The sequence below is a fragment of the Chelon labrosus genome, assembly GCF_963514085.1.
Source record: "Chelon labrosus genome assembly, chromosome: 12".
Classification (NCBI taxonomy): domain Eukaryota; kingdom Metazoa; phylum Chordata; class Actinopteri; order Mugiliformes; family Mugilidae; genus Chelon; species Chelon labrosus.
In genome coordinates, this window is record NC_140345.1 from 5,051,353 (window position 1) to 5,065,695 (window position 14,343).

Consider the following 14,343-nt stretch of genomic DNA (forward strand, 5'->3'; position numbering starts at 1 on the left):
AATGCACAGATGACTGGGGAATAGGTTATTTTTAAAGAGTGAAACTTTCACCTAATGTTTATATGTCCAGAAACGGTTAGATTAACGAGTTAACCACACACATTTTAGGAACTTTAAGAGTTTAAATTGCTCATGAGGGCACCGTAGCTCCACTCTGAAAGGTTTAATAAAGTTTTAAAAGAGGTAATAGAAAGGCCGAGGTGAATTATTCAGAGAACCAGAGAACAATTCTGCACCCCTCACCTCACATTAAGGAGGTTCTCACAGGATGTTTCATCTCTTTAATCTACAATCTCGAGGCTCTTTAGAAATTGGGCCCCCCTCAGAAAACAAAACCTTCCTCCAGCCCCCTCTATTTCCCAGCAGAGGGGTAATCTCTCCAGCTAAGCCACCCCCCTGGCCACGCTATAGCCCACCAAAAACACGCAGGCACAGGCACGCAAACACACACACACACACACATCCTGCCACCCATCTATCTGTATTACTGCTGAAATCCGATCACACATCTCCAAATGTAGGTCTCTGTCTGCTGTAAATAGATAGATTTTCATTGACACCCTCTGACAACAGCTCAACCCCTAAAAAGGATTGTCCTATGACCACAAATCAATACAATCTGTGTCTGTGTGTTTTCCCCCTCAATTCATGTTTGTATTTGTTGGCTGTATTGATTATTTCCACATAACAGTGGCCACCTACCAAGAGGAGAGCTGAGCATGTAGAACATGAGCCCTGGCATTTCCATACATGACACAGAAAATATAACCAAGCAGCTGAGATGTTTCTGACCCTGAAATTATAGTTTGCGGAGTTATTTTTAAGAGGGCGATGTGCCAGAGGGCTTCAGTTCATCCGTCATTCTGCTTTTGAAGGCTGGATTGTCGCGTTGTTTTTTATGGAGTCCGTCACACAATAAAAGTTCTGCTTCGTGTGATCTCTTTATATTGTGTATTGTTGCTGCCGGAATGGAAATCTATTCTTCAGCCCTGCACAGAGTCTCTGTCAGGCTCAAGTTACTGTTTCTACAGCTGTTTAGCTGTTGTTGTTCTTTGCTTTTGCTCCCGACCTGCAGCTACAACCTCTAAGCCTAAACACATACACACACAGAAACACACACACACACAGCTCACCGTGAGAACCAGCCGACTCCAGCAAGACAGTGAAGAAGGCATTCAAAAAATGTATCTGGAAAAACTTTTGAGGACAAAAAGTGTCTTGTGTCGCTGCATTCTTTATTGAGCCAAGTGAGTTTAAAAAGTCTGTTTTCCAGACATTGAATATTAAGAAGTACTAAGGTAAGGAAGAAGTAAAGGTAAATTTGTCATTTATTGTCAATATTTTAATTGGTTTGGTTTTGAATACGTGGCAAACCTTCTTCAAAGATGAAACCTTTAAGCCCAGTTTACACCTTGACAGATTTGCTGCACAGTAATTGACTAAATGAAATAAGTCATTCCACATTTATTTGTATTCTATTCTAATCACCTGTAAAACCACAGACTGTGCTTTCAAGGCTGTGACACACCGAGCTAACAGCGTTGAGCAACCACAAGCACCTGTGACTCTAGTTGGCACTAGATGAATTGGCTCAGCTTTTTTGAATTAGGCGTCTGTGAGAGAGATGGTTGGCTGTTCAGCTTAGCGAACCCACGCACAAGAAGAAGTGACGAAGATACACAAAACTGCTAAGTTTAGAGGGCACGCAGGTTTAACTTTATCTCATCTGAATTTACTAATAGATGATAATCTACAGTCCAAGACCATTCTGGATTCTGGAGAGGCTTGCTCAGTAAGTGCTTCTTTGCCTCCCAGCTAATAGTAACTCTTCCAGTTTAACTTTTTGAATGACTAATACAAATTATGCAGACTACTGCCACTTATTTTGTCCAGACACAGGGAAAAAGTGTCACCGCTACAGTCAGCCTTCATTGTTTATAGTTCTTCGATGTCAGTTTGGTGTGAGCCTTTACACAAAATTATAATTATAATTTTACAAAATATTGTTTTAATTACTGAGATTTAAAGAGTCTGAAGCTGTTGAGTCTCTTTGTCCAATCTTTACACAGTGCCTGGCCAAAACAAAAGTCACCACCAAAAAAAAGGTCACACACTCTAATGTTAGACTGCCTTTAGCTTTGATTACAGCACTCATTCACTGTGGCGTTGTTTCGATAAGCTTCTGCAATGTCACCAGATTTATTTCCATCCAGTGTTGCATTAATTTTTAGATCTTGTATTGATGATGGGAGAGTCTGACCACTGCGCAAAGCCTTCTCTAGCACATCCCAAAGATTCTCAATGGGGTTAAGGTCTGGACTCTGTGGTGGCCAATCCATGTGTGAAAATTATGTCTCATGCTCCCTGAACTACTCTTTCACAATTTGAGCCCCATGAATCCTGGCATTGTCATCTTGGAATTTGCCCGTGCCATCAGGGAAGAAAAAATCCATTGATGGAATAACCTGGTCATTCAGTATATTCAGGTAGTCAGCTGACCTCATTCTTTGGGCACATAATGTTGCTGAACCTAGACCTGAGCAACTGCAGCAACCCCAGACCATAGCACTGCCCCCACAGGCTTGATGGGTGCATCACTTCATCTGCCTCTCTTCTTACCCTGATGCCCCCATCACTCTGGAACAGGGTAAATCTGGACTCATCAGACCACATGACCTTCTTCCATTGCTCCAGAGTCCAATCTTTATGCTCCTAGCAAATTGAAGCCTTTTTTCTGGTTAGCCTCACTGATTAGTGGTTTTCTTAAGGCTACACAGCTGTTCAGTCCCAATCCCTTGAGTTTCCTTCACAATGTACGTGTGGAAATGCTTTTACTTTCACTATTAAACATAGCCCTGAGTTCTTGTTTTTCTTTTCTTTTTTTTTTGATTTGATTTCACTAAACGTTTAAGTGATCACTGATCACGATCAATCAGGATTTTTCTCCGACCACATTTCTTCCTCAGAGACAAGGGTTCCCCACTATCCTTCCAGTTTTTAATAATGTGCTGGACAGTTCTTAACCCAGTTTTAGTAGTTTCTACAATCTCCTTAGATGTTTTCTCTGCTTTCTTCTTCTCAAACAGACTAACATCTTTTCCATGACCACTAGATGTGTCTTTCAACATGGTTGTTTATTGTGGTTAAATAACTTGTTTCCAGCTGAAAGATAATCACCCATGCAGTAATTATCCAACAGGAGGCTCGTACCTATTTGCTTAGTTAAATCCAGGTGGCGAAAACTAAGCTATATTCTATTTGTAGAAACATTAAAATAGTATCAGTCTTGTCTCCTCGTTCTAAACAAATAATCCCATCTCTACCATGTAAGACTATTCCTTTAAAGATTTAAAGCTTTCTAAGCTTTCCATTGGTATACTTCACAACTTTCATGGTGCAGAAGAAACTGTATTTGTTCACCTACTACCAAGGTGCATGGAGGAGGAAGCGAATATAAAATGGTCATGAGGGGAAAAGAAGTTCCATTTACTACATGAGGAACAGCCTTCCTACGCCACAGACCGATCATGCAGCCATGCCCAGCAAATCGAGCCTTGGGGGAACCAGTGGCCCATAGCGAATTGAGCCAAGTCGGAAATTACACATTGATGCACAGCTGGAGATTCCACTGCTCCTGTTTCCCATCATGTATGATCAGCGCAGGTATGGAGACATGCTGGGTTGCAGCGTAAAAGGGCAGACGTCTGTTCACAGCTCACAAGGCTCGTCTTACAGCCTTCTCTTCCGCTGCTCCTGCAGGAGCCGTGCATACCCCTATCTAGCCTGTCATCAAGATGTCATTAAAGCCCAGTTCGCCTCTCCTTCTACTGGGTAGTTCTTTTGCCCTCCTTCCGAAAAGAAATTCCTCTCCTCTTGATACGCATGATACTTCTCCTCGTTGTCTTCCTGTCTGTCCATCTCTATTTCTGACACGGGAATCTGAGGGTGTCACAACCTGTCTGGGTGCAGAGGCGGGGAGGGGGACAGTGTCACTTGATGAGGAGTTGATGGAGGCTGTCAGGAGGTAGAGCTATTGTTGGAGAAGGCTGTTGTTGGGGAGTTTGCATTTACAAGGACTTATTTGGATGTGAAGGGAGTCATAATGATTTAATTATCAGTCAGTCAAACGCAACCAGCCTTGTAAATGTGATATGGAATGAAAAGAGAAATAGCTTCTTCTTGTGTAATCAGTTTTTTTCAGCAGATATTGAACATATTTTAAGGCCGTGACCCTCCAAGTCACCTGTTGGCCATTGGACAGTGTCACGCCCTAGCTTTTAGATAAAATAAAGTCAAGAAGGGACTCTTAAAACGCTCATTTTACATGATTCATAACAACATGATAAATATGAATGAACTTCAGACTTACTCATCAGCATGGTTCAGGAGAGGTTTGCTCTGTACAACATTTTGCAGCTCCAACAAACTTCATAGCTACCTAGCCTCCCAGCTAATAGCTCTTCTGGTATTCCCTTTTTAATGACACATACAGACTATACACCTACTGAAGAGATATTTTCTTTCATGCATGCTCAAAAGGTATGTTTCAGCTGGCTCTTGGTTGTAGTCTCTGTGTGTTTAAGTGCAACGTCTTTTCCGGACCCAGGCAACATAAGGCAAAGCGGCAGCTGACCTTTGTTGCCAGGCTTTTATATACCTGCATTTAGGCACTTTAACCAATTTATTTGACATTCCTGACATACAGCTCCTGCGTATGATCAACTGCTGAGTGAAGTGTCCAAAAATAATCTCTTTTCAAGCATTGATTTTGACGTTTCAACAACCCATATAATCCCAAAGCCACTCGAAAGCCAATATTTCTATAAAGAACTCACCTCCTTTTAAAAGCATCTTTAACCTCATATCTCTCTTGTATTGACTGAATCGAAGATCACAGCCGACCTAATCCTTTCATTTAACACCTGAGACCAGGTGTCTTTACTGCAGTGAGTAATCATTCCTTTTGAGGACTTTTGCGTCTGAGTGAGTGATGCACTAATTGGCCAGTTAGGCACCTGATCACTCACGCTTCTCCGGGAGCAGACACCAGTGTCACAGGGCATGACCCAGTGCCAGAGCCAGGCGTCAGACACATGCACCGTATCAGGTTTGAGACGATTCCGTTCAGATTCAGCTGTGGCTTTCACTCAAGCTGTCTGAAGATGCATTGCTTCACTGAGTCCGAGCATAAAGCTTAACAAGGCCGTCGCTCTTGTGTTACTACGAAAATGCATCGCTTGAGTAAAATGAAACTGAATATTGCAGGCAATGTGTAATTTAGACTAGGATTACTATCAAATACTAACTCAGGATTCCTATTATTATTTCAAATTAACTTCACACAGTTTAAAATAAGCATCCACTGTTGTAGCGCTTGCTTTTGTGTCGTCAAAGTTAATAGTAAGAAAATATACACTGCCTTTACGTAACTCAGATACTTGTATGTCACATTGCTGCATTCCTCCATGTGCATGGTAATTCAGATTCTTGGCAACAAGTCATGAGAGCTCACGCTGATGGACTGAAGAATGTAATTGAAGGAAGCAGACTGCATTAGATCACATTAGTCTCCAACAGGTCAACAGGCAGTTCACATGTAATTTGTTGACGGATAATTTGTTTTCAAGTTTCTCGTCTGCCAGCTATCATCAGCGTTGTGGATGGTTACCTTCAGAAGAGATTACCACAGTGAGTTTAGTCTTGCATTAAATGTTTTGTGCTTGAATCATTTCACATGTATCAAACTGAGACTTAACAACATCACAAAAACTGGAAAACTTACTAAAATTACTGCTTTACAGACCGATGGTACCAATACTGCTTGTGATTGACAGCCGTTCTCTGATTCTGATACGTCAGGTGGGGATCCTCTGTGGTTTTTGAGGGCTGTCACTGGCTGAATCCTCAGGGGAGGTCCTGCCCAGTGTGGCGCCATGCTGATGGGCCTTCCCTCGCCCTGGCTACCAGACCGGGGTTAAATTAGGAAAGGCTAACCCCAAAGCTGTGGTGAAGCCGAGGGCGAGGTCAAGCGCTCTGGTCTGCTTTGATGATGGTGGCGGCTGGAGGGCGCAGCAGACGAAGCTCTTCATCTGGAGCCGACCGACGCATCGAGGGCTGCTGATCGCTGCTGATTTGGGTGCATGCATTTGGAGACGACTGCAGGGTGAATGCAGCTGAGATGGACAGTATGCATTTTTTCTGATGTTCCTATTCAACCATTTTTCAGTTTGCAGCATCTTTTGCTTTTCATTCATTTACATGAGCCCTGTGTAGTATGACTGCATGAGAGAAAAACTCTCTCTCCTTATAGTTGGCAGCTGATTGTTCAGCAAATAACTCCATCAACAGTACTTTTCCTGTCCTAGTTTTACATCTTTAGGAATCATCAGCATGTCAACCTTTTGATTTTTTGATATACCATTTGCATCATTTTGATGGAAAACTGGTTCAAGAGCCACACCTACACTCTACAACCAAGAACCCTATATTTCAGGGTCAGGGGATTAGATTACTGTGCAACAAGTCAAACTTAAACCTGTGACCGCCATATAAAAAAAAGAAAAAAGAGAAAAGAAACAGAAAAAGAAGAATGACAAATACTTGACTCCTCACACTGTTGCTCTAGACAGTGAAGTGAAGAATAAGGTCAAAATCAGTGTCTGAAGCTGTTCTACCAAACGACACCTGGTAGACCTGGTTTGTTTTGGTGAAAAACGGCGCACATGCAGGAAGAGACTAGCAGCAAAGCCACAAAGCAAAACGCAAGGTGGAATTCAGTTGTAGGGATGATAGGTGGAAGAACCTTTGGCGAAACAAGTCTCAGCTTTGAGGCATCTGAGGTGACGAGCAACAAGAGCGACCGAAACAACACAAATACGCAAACACACAGCTCCCCAAATGTTAACACTCACCAAAACTTTAGTTCCTACCACCAAATTCACAAAGCTGTTAGCGGGCTTAGAGCGTCAGCCGAACCCAGATGGAACAGAATCAATATCTTTTTTTCTATTCTTCGTATTTATTTAAATTTTACTTCTTGTTATATTCTCTTCTGTCTTCATGCTGCCTGCTGTTGCAGCGCTGCAAATTTCCCCACTGTGCGATACATAAAGGAAGGATTATCTCATTTTATGTGGGTTACCTATGCAGCCAGAGCCTGGAACGACCTCTAGTGACCAGCTGTCAGCTAGAGAGTGATTGAACTGCTTTGTATGTGAGTACTGAGTCTGGAGTCTGAAACCTCACGGGCCCAGTTTCCTTCATATTGCAACTAAAAACACAGCAGAAGAAGAACACGGAGGAACTGGAATAGAGGACTGGATTATACATTGCGTTCACCTTCTTGCATTCTTGCGCTCTTAAATAAGGGTTATATACTGGTTGAGCAAAGCAAACGTTGTCTTCTGCTAGCTACGTTAGCGACGCTAGCTACGGTTTGAACCTGCCTTTCTCTGCACTTCTTTGGTATGAGCTATTTGAAAAAATCTATAATAGTCTCTATGAAACCGTCTGCAGAACTGTTTTATTAGGAGTCACACATATATCTGTATTGCTAAATCATCTTGAAGACTTTTAGTTGGATGTCTGATTCTTGTCTTGTAATAAAATCTGCTTGTGACATTTCTCATTGAAGACAAAACCAACAGTTTCTGGTCAGAAATAAACACATTGTTTCAAGAATAAATGTGGCACAAATGCAACTTATCATTATACTATGTCGCTTTCTGTGCTGTGCAAAAACAGATCTTTTCACAGGTGTGGCAACAGCAGCTAAAAGGAGTTTAGCACTTAGTGGTACAGAAAGAGACACGAGGACCAGACAGTGATTTACTCTCCAGTTCTCCTGCCACCAGTGAGGCCGGTTTGCTTCTTCTTTTTTTCTTTCACTACAGCCTCAAGGATACAGTCTAAGCCTGGACTCAGTCTGTCTGCACTGCAGCTACGTGTGAATCTAATCTTTTCACCAGAAACGGTCTTGATTCTAAACAGCAAAAGGAAATTAATCTGTTTAACTGTTATGAACATTTGCGTGTGTTTGTCGTAATATTTGGTTCCCCCAGACCTCCAGACCCAAGTGTCGTCCTCAAAACTACAATGAGCTGTTATTTGATAGAGTTATTTTGCCCTTGACACTTTCACAGGAAATACTCTAACTCACATAAATATGATGTATGTATTCATGCCGTCACAGACATTTGTGTTCAATTGAAGGTGTTTTCCATCAAATCAAATGAACAATGTCAGAACTGAAGCCATTTTTTATTAGACTCTAGATTAAAAAACAAACAGAAGCTGGCGTATTTAAATTATTCATTGAAAAGCCTCTAATTATCTGTAACTATCTGTAAATCCAATGGGCAGTAGACTGTGAAATTGCATGTTTCTGATCTGCAGAGCTGCACGTTTCTCATCTGTGGTCCCTTCCTTCTCTTCTATCCCACCGCCTCAAGCATATGGATCTCCCCATATGAGCTGGCTTCAGCTCAAGGTTTCTTGCTATAAAAAGGTTTCTCATTGCTACCGTCACCTTAGCTCTCGCCGTGGTGGCTCTGTAGAGCATCTTGAGATATTTCCTTTTACTTTCATTTGTCATGCGCTTCTGCTCAGAATGCTGAAATATTGAAACTTAAGACTTTGTGTCCTACGATTGTCTGAAGGAGCAGCACATTCTTTAAAAAAAATTTGACTACAGTACTCCCACTTGCATCCACTTATCCACTGACAACATATTTATGTACTGACGCTTGCTTTATGGAAGTCATGCTGCAGTCATAAGGTTGCAGGATTGACCTCTCGCATTCATTTTCATTGCCGTATTGCAATTGATGCAAAGCGTAAGTATATAGACACTGTAGATGTGTATTGCTGCTCCCTCCTGACCTGCAGAACTCTAGGCCTGAAAGGTACAAACTATGAGCAGTGAATGCTCAAGAGGAAGAGTAGGAGGAGAAGCTGAGAGACTACATGAAGCTGCGGATGATTTATCCTTTTAAACGTACATTTTCCCAAACAAATTTAACCGTCTGCGGAACACATCAAAGCTGCCACCTAAAAAAGAAACTGCCCATCATTGGTCGTAGCCGAGACATATTGTGCACATATGGTCCCAGGAGGTGTTTTACCCCGTTTGGTGAAAAACATCAAGAACTGAAAGTGAAAGAGAGCAAACTAAAACCGTAGGGGTGCAATAAAGTGACCAATAAAGGGACCGTATTGTAGAGTTTGGGTTCTGAACTCCGTGCCCCGGTGGGAGTCGAATATCAGAGCAGTAGATGAGTGTTTTCGGGGATGCAGACGAGGAACGAGGGCCAGCTGTCGTCCTGATGTTTTCTTGTTCCCATATGACTGGGAATAGATCTGACTATGTGATTAGGTTGCTTTCTCACTACGCAGTGGTCAAAAGGTTTCCGAAACTACAATCATTTTTATGTTTAATTCTTTGATTTGGGTAGATGAGACATTTTTGAAAATCTACACATACCGTTTTTATGTTTTATGTTTTTAAACTCTCAGAGCGGCACGGCAGGGTGGTAATCATGGAGTATGTCTGTGCAGATAGTTATTAGCTAAATAACAGCTGTTCACCATAGCTTTTTAGTGAGACCATGTCTGCTTCCACAAATATCAGGCAATATTTTCTGCAAAATCCTTAAGTTATTTAAGAAAACAAACACAAAGAATGAATAATGAAATCAGATGCAACTACTACACTTCAAATCAATTAAACATGGGGAATTCTTACAACCATAATTTTCGTTTGTGACCAGAATAAAGTTGGCTTTGATCAGTGCGCATCCTTGCCGCCCTGTTCACCAACATCATCATCTGCAACCAGTCAAGATGTCATGCGGCTGACCTTATATTTTTGATTTACCTCCACAGTTTTAAAAGAAATCTGTTTACTCCGTGTGTTTTTGGAAACATCTGCTCTCTAAGTGTCTTGCGAGCTTCTCCAGCGAGTGTGGACTTTTGATCAATGAACCTCACTAGCATGTTTGCATTCAAAATGCCATATTTGACAAACAGAGTAGCAAATACACAGTTGATGGAACCACATCATACAGAGACGACAACGAAAAAAAGTTGAGGAAATATGACAGCTGACAAGCCAACAAAGAAAAATAAGCGACAGAACATACCACAGTCACGGATTGCTGTACATCTTCCCTGACATTCATTAAAATAAAACTAAACCATTCACCGCAAGATCTTTGCCCATTTGTTTGTTAAATTCTTATCAGTCTTTGACACCAGACTGGAAGGACACAGTACGTGAGAACGGTGAGAATTCCTTTGCAATAAACTGCGAGTCTGCACTTTTAGCAGGTGAAAACAAACACTGAGGATTATCCGCAGCTCCTGTAACTTTCACACAGCCTCCATCCCAGCAATTCAAAGCAACTAAACCTGTCACAACAAAGAACTTTTTTCTTTCACTAGCTTTCCTGTCAAAACAAGTACAATTTTTTGACCGGTCACGTTTGAAAAGCTATGCAGCAGAGCATATTTTAAACATTAACAGAGTGTTAATGTTTAAAATACGGCAAAAACTCTTTATCATCACTTCAGCTGAGCTCCAGAATTTAGTTGCACTCATGTGACAAATACTTAGCATAGAGATGTCACCCCTGGAATGATTAGATTTTCACAGCTGCCATTAGTTTGTATTACACAGATGGATATCATGTGTAAAATGATCGTCTCAAATAAATTATACTCGAGGAAAAAAAGGTGCTGCGGAAAGAGTTCTCCCAGAGTATTCTCATTCATAAGGGCTAGTTTTGGTTAGAAATGGATAGAATACTCTGCATGATGTTATTATAGGAGGTAAACATACTGCTTCTTTTGGTAATATGCAAGTGGATATGAGAGATTCTGCTGTTAAAAGATCTGCACAGTAATGGGCCACAATGACTTCCTTGACACAGTAATTTACTAGCAAAATGCACATGTAATGGACAAAGAGAAATGCACAGATGTGATGCATGGTCGAACCATAATTTATGGAGACAGAAAATGGTCAATATTTGAAGCAACTTGCAATATGGGGGGGGGGGGGGGGAAGTATATCTTGTGATTTGAACTTTGGTTGTATTTCTGGAAGAAGAAAATACCAAAACTTTATGACAGGAGAGCTGGAAAGTCTGAGACATTGGGACATTTCTCACCTGTGTGTGAAAGCTGCAGGTCTGCCTTTTCATTGGTGTACTCAGACTGTACCAACAAGGACTCTTTTCTCGAAGCGGCAAACCATTCGACCTACTTACGTAACACCTGAACCCGGAAAGTGGCTGAATGAAAACAGAGCAATAACTGTTCAATACTCAGTTTCGGTTCAGCCCAGCTGCGGTCAATCCCTGCTCTTGTTTTACAATGAAGGTCAACTGACCCCACTGAAAAGAAAACACATAAAACTCCCGTCTCCTCTTCCTGTAAGTTTCAGTTGAACCAGAGCCCCTCTGGCAGGCACTGCCGGTGTTCTGCTGCAGCCTCTCCTGACGTCAGGCAGTTATGTGAAGAGGGTCTGCGGCTCCTGGTCAGGTTTCCCACAGGGCCGCGACTCAGCCCATCTCCCTGACCCCCTGGGAAGCAGGGTCACGCATGAGAGAGGGGAATGAAAAGGGCCACTCCTCTGATTTATGACCTAGCGTAGCTATAGGATACCTTCAGCTCAGGAATGGTTTTTGTTACAGAGGTGGGGGTACGCCAGAGCAGATTCCCCCAGCACCTCCTGCCAACGTTGGTTTAAGGTTTCAGTCATTTAGGGGGAGAAGTTTGTCATTCTGAGTCCAGGGGCAGCTGCTGATCGGCAAAACTGGTCCAGAGTATGCTACAGCAGTGAGCAGGTACAAGACGGTAACCATTTGGGGTTGCATTCTCAGATGTAAACCAGCTGCTGGTTTCTGGAACAGTATTACAAGATAGAACTGACTGGTGCTCTGTTGGATCATTCCAGTCATTCCTTGGACTCTGTTATGAAGGTTTTAATTCAGCCTGTTAGAAGACGTGTCAGTCAGGAGTCTGTGTCTGTAACACATCAAACTGTGGGGGTCATGTTCAGGAGTCCCAGCTGCTGTTGATTATCCATTTAAAAGAGTTGATGTTGTTTTTGGTGGATCTGATTGACAAAATAATGGTACTCCTACAAGTAACCAGGTAATCTGCAGTTTCCATCCACATTAGTGCACCTTATTTCCTTCCTATGTCTATAATATATATTTACTTCTTATTATTATTTCATTTTTGAATTATTTTATATTTATCTTACACCTATTTTTCTTTTACTTGAGGTTCTCATTCATTCATCTTCTGTAACCGCTTGTTCCTGTGAAGGGTCGCGGGGTCTGCTGGAGCCTATCCCAGCGGTCATCAGGTGAGAGGCGGGGTACACCCTGGACAGGTACTTGAGGTTCTTTATTTTTGTCATGTTTTTTATTTGCAACTATACTGTCACCAAGTATTTTCCTTTGTTGACCAAGTCTACCCTCCATCTCAATCCTGTGTCTGAACCCCAGCATGCTGCAAATTTAACATCACTGAGAGAAGCGCCATTTAGTACTTGTTATGTTCTATATTCCTGAGACTTTGCCATAACTGTTCCTAATTTCTTCTCAGGTTTTCTCTTGTATCAAAGGTTGAGCATATTTGGGGTGCCCAAAAGATGGCTTGGTGAGTGGGTACCCCATCAACAGAGTCTTCAGTGCAGTGGTGCAGGTTCACTTCCAACCTGCTATCCCCTCTCTCCCATTATTTCCTGTCTCTCTCCACCAGTAACTATCACACAAAGGCCAAAAAAGAAAAGCAAATCTAATACACATGAAAATCTTTGAGAACACTTAAAGCAGTAACAATCTGGCGAAACATGAATCAGGGTTTACACTGATGTTTCTCTGTATTTCATGGAAGTCTAAACTGTGTGTCGTCACCACGTTAGCTTGGCAACAATTCAGAATGGCACTGTCATGTCGTTTCTAATGTCCCCAAATATCCAGGAAGGATCTGCTAATGATGGTTTATTTTTGTAGCTTTCCCTCTGCGAAAAGAATCACACCTCTGTCAGCTACAGCATATAATATGGAACTAGGACAGAGCTTTTGTCCCACACCACTGTCTCCACTTTTAAACCGGAGCCGCTGCACCAAACGTGTCTGTTTGATGTTTCTGGTACATCTCTGATGAAAGTCTGCCTTGGTGACATCTGCAAATTGGCTAAAATAGTTTATTCCTCTCCTGGCAGACTCCCGTGTGCTACTTTTGAGTGTATGTGTTCAGTCTGCCTGTCCCTGAGTCATGAACCGAGCTTCTGTCAAGCGTAGACATCCGCAGTCTGCCGAGGCTGCTGGCGCAGAAGAACTAGGCCAGATTTGACACACTCCACAACCCATGCTAACCCTGACACACATTATTGTGTGCACAGAGCACAGAGTGAACAACCTCAGCGACGAGTGCACCGCAGTTTGATAGTGTTTGACCTCAGTTGTTATCAGACAACTGAACTGGGGGATTTATTTGAAAAGAAGCTCGTGTTCTGTCAGCCTGATTAATGTGACGCTGAATAAAGTAAACGCGGGGCGTTCAAGTCTACAATGAGCTTAAAACTCCAGGCGAAAAGGAATCATATTTCCATGCTCTGTCTGAGAAATAAGCCTGTTATGCTTTAGTGGTAGCCAGGGCCTTTAGGCAAAGAGACGACAAAGAGACCCTCCATTCATGAACAGTTTACATTAAAATGCTAAGGATAGTTTTGTGTGGTTTCAAAGGATGTTTTTATTCAGTCAAATCTCCCCTTCATCAGCCATTACTGGGTCAAAGCATCGCTGGTGGGTAAAAGTGTAAAGCAGGCGGTCTCTGAGCCCCCTGTGGTGTTTTTTTTCATGCGGGGAAAAACCACATCAGCAGCATCAAAGCCTGGAGTGGTGGATTCCTGCTAGTTTACCATCCACTTTTCAAACTACCAGGCACTTTTTGAAAGCACGCTGAAGATTTAAACAGGTACACCCACTTAACTTTTCCCCTGACAACTTTGCTTGCTCAGCGCTGTGCACCAACCTAAACCTCGTCAACCCTGTAATAATAAGATCCAAACTGTCCTTTACCAGCTGTTGTCTGTTTATTTCCAGGCAGGCCAAATCCAAAACATGACCATATGTTTAAACCTTGTCCTATGAACCCAAAACAGGATGTCACAGCAGGTCCTCCGGTCAGGGTAACTGACAGAGACACAGGCTCACAGGAGGGCTATTGTTTTGTTCCGCTTTGGGGAAGGCAGAGAGAGGGAAAGGGAAGTGTGTTATAGGGGAAGAAAGAAATAAGATGTGTGGGTGGGTTTTTTGTGCGTTGTTA